The sequence below is a fragment of the Dipodomys spectabilis genome, unplaced genomic scaffold (assembly GCF_019054845.1).
Source record: "Dipodomys spectabilis isolate Male_0828 unplaced genomic scaffold, ASM1905484v1 ptg000138l, whole genome shotgun sequence".
In the NCBI taxonomy this organism is placed as follows: Eukaryota; Metazoa; Chordata; class Mammalia; order Rodentia; family Heteromyidae; genus Dipodomys; species Dipodomys spectabilis.
This window is the reverse complement of record NW_024870815.1, coordinates 428,054-431,097: the sequence shown is the minus strand read 5'-3', so window position 1 is coordinate 431,097 and position 3,044 is coordinate 428,054. Positions and strand designations below refer to the sequence as shown.

The following is a 3,044-nucleotide window of genomic DNA, read 5'->3' as shown; positions in this document are numbered from 1 at the left end:
TTTGTCATATAATTTCTAAAGGACTTTATGTTCTTGACCTCATATATAATATATATGTATACGTGTGTGAGAGTGTATATGTGTGTGTGTGTGTGTGTGTGTGTGCATATCTGAGAGAAACTAGGAGGACGGCACAGAATCAGAGGGGAAATGTGAGGGGGCAGAGATACAAAAGGGGCCAGATGTTGTTGGCTCAGGCCTATAATCCTAGCTACTCAGGAGGCTGACATCTGAGGATCGCTGTTCAATGCCAGCCCAGGCAGGGAAGTTCGTGAGACTCTTATCTCAAATAAACCACCAGAAAACCAGAAGTGGTGCTGTGGCTCAATTGGTAGAGGGCTAGCCTTAAGCTAGTTGAAGAGCTGATGTGTTCGCTTCGGCAGCACATATACTAAAATTGGAACGATACAGAGAAGATTAGCATGGCCCCTGCACAAGGATGACAGGCAAATTTGTGAAGCGTTCCACATTAAAAAAAACAAAAAACTGAAGAGCTGAGAGACAGCGCCCAGGCCTAGAGTTCAAGCCCCCACACCAACAACAACAACAACAAAAATACAAGAGAACCCCATCAGCTAAACTAGACACTGATGAAAATGAACTAAGCAACTCAATGGCACTGATAAGAAGGAGGGAATGAGAGGGAATGAGAGAGCAGCTTACACTAAGCAAAAGGAAAGAAATTACATATCACCCAAGGTGGAAGAAATAGGTGTATTGTCAATGCTCATAGAATCCACAAACTTTATAGACCATGATAATGGCAATTTGCCTTGTGAAGGTCAAAATTTGTATGTGATTTTAACTAAGAATTACTATCCCACAATACTGTCAAATCTGTGAAGTTGAAATAAAATTAATCTCAAAAAGATTTTTAAAAAGTGTATGTACAAGTAATTCCCAGGGTAAATGGTTAAATGTTAGACATGTATTTTTATTATAAAATATTAAACATATTTTTTTTCATTTTTTCCAGTCATGTGGCTTGAACTCAGGGCTTAGGCCCTATCCTTGAGCTTATTCACAAGACTAGTGCTCTACCATTTGAACCCACAACTCCACTGCCAGTTTTCAGTCTCATGGATGTACTGCCCATGCTGGCATTGAACTGGATCATCAGACCTCAGCCTGTTGAGTTGCTAATATTACAGGCCTGAGCCACTAGTGCCTGACCTCAGCATGATTTTTTATTATATTTTTATTGTAAAAATACTGTACAATGGAGTTACAGTTACATGAGTAAGGTAATGTGTACATTTCCTATCGAGCATTGTTACCTCCTCCTTTGTTCTTCCCCTATCATCCCTTCCCCCCCAAAAATAGCTGTAAAGTTCATTTTCAACATAGTGTCTATATCTTATTGCTTCAATGGGTCAACTTGTATGTATCCTTATTTTGGCAGTTTGTTATTTTCCTTCCCATCCCCAAATTAGAAAAATGTATATACAAGATACAGGGCAATGGAATCAAATACAGTGAAAACAGGGGTTGTACCATGGGGGAAGAACATACAAAAAAATCACACAATACATTGTAAGTACATTAAAAATAATCAGCAACAAAGATAAAATCTCTTGTGCCCCTATCTTGGGGTTCATTTAGCTTACCATCGTTTTATATAATCATATATACATAGCTTTTGACCTTTTCTGTTTGTCCTAGACCTATACTAGTTATTACAAAAAAGGAAAACCATGAGACGTATGTTTCTTTGGGCCTGGCTTACTTCACTTAATTGTTTCCAAGTCTTTCCATTTTCTAACAAATGGGGCAGTGCCATTCTTTCCGATGGAGGCATAGAATTCATAGATAGATAGATAGATAGATAGATAGATAGATAGATAGATAGATAGATAGATAGATAGATAGATAGATAGATAGAAAGATAGATCATATTTTCTTGATCCTTTCATCTACTGAAGGGTATCTGGGTTGGTTTCATATCTTAGCTATGGTGAATAATGCTGCAATAAACGTAGTTGTACTAGTAGCTTTAGTAAGGCCTTGTTTGTTATTGTTTGGGTAAATCCCCAAAAGTTGGATTGCTGGGTCATTGGGGAGCTCTATGTGGAGTCTTTTAAGGAACCTCCATACTGCTTTCCAAAGTGATTGAACAAGTTTACATTCCCACCAACAATGCAGTAAGGTTCCCTTTTGGACACATCCTCTCCAGCATTTGTTGTTATTAGATTTCTTGAATATAGCCATTCTAACTGGGGTGAGGTGGAATCTCAATGTTGTTTGGATTTGCATTACTTTTATGGCCAGAGATATTGAGCATTTCTTCATGTGTCTATTGGCCATCCTTCTTTCTTCTTCAGAGAAGTTTCTCCTTAAGTCTTTAGCCCACTTCTTATCAGGCGGTTGTTTCTTTGAGGATTTGTTGTTGGGGGATGTAATTTTTTTTAGTTCCAAATATATTTTTATTATTTTATTTTTATTTTATATTGAAATGTTCAGAATATGTAATGAATTCTAAAAAGTAATTCAAATATAAATAATATAAATTTTAAATCTGCAGTTAAAACAGACTTTTCTTTAAAATGGCATATAAATGGACAATCAGTATATGATAAACTGTTAGACTTTAATTATTATCAGGGAACTAGAACTCAAAACTATAGAGACCCTGGGCTATTATGGTACGTGCCTTTTAACTCTGCTATTCAGGTGTCTGAAATCTGAAGATACCATTTCAAAGTCAGGAGCCTTACTAGGGACAAAGTGTATGAATATCTTACTTCCAGTTAATCACCAAAAATGCCAGATGTATAGCAGTAGCTTACCTACTACAGTACTAGTCTTGAGAAAAAAGAAAAAAAAAAGCTCAAAGACAAGTCTTGGGACTTGAATTATGAGCACTGTTACAGAATGAAAACAAATAAAAACCCAAAATAACAAACATTCAAACAAATAAACATTTGAGAATACCTCCTCCCAGTAAATAATTATTAGTGAAAAGCAAATGTAATAGGTAGAGAAAAATGAATTCTTGAGAATTATTTATTAAAGGTAATGTTGACTTAAAAATGCATTGAAAACAG

General features: G+C 36.1%; 1 non-coding gene across 1 annotated transcript; it reads left to right on the top strand.

Annotated features, from left to right (window-relative positions):
* The first annotated feature begins 367 nt into the window (after nt 1-367).
* Nucleotides 368-474, top strand: LOC122117048. The gene has a single exon (XR_006149070.1). It is a non-coding gene; the product is annotated as a U6 spliceosomal RNA (small nuclear RNA).
* The last annotated feature ends 2,570 nt before the right edge of the window (nt 475-3,044 follow it).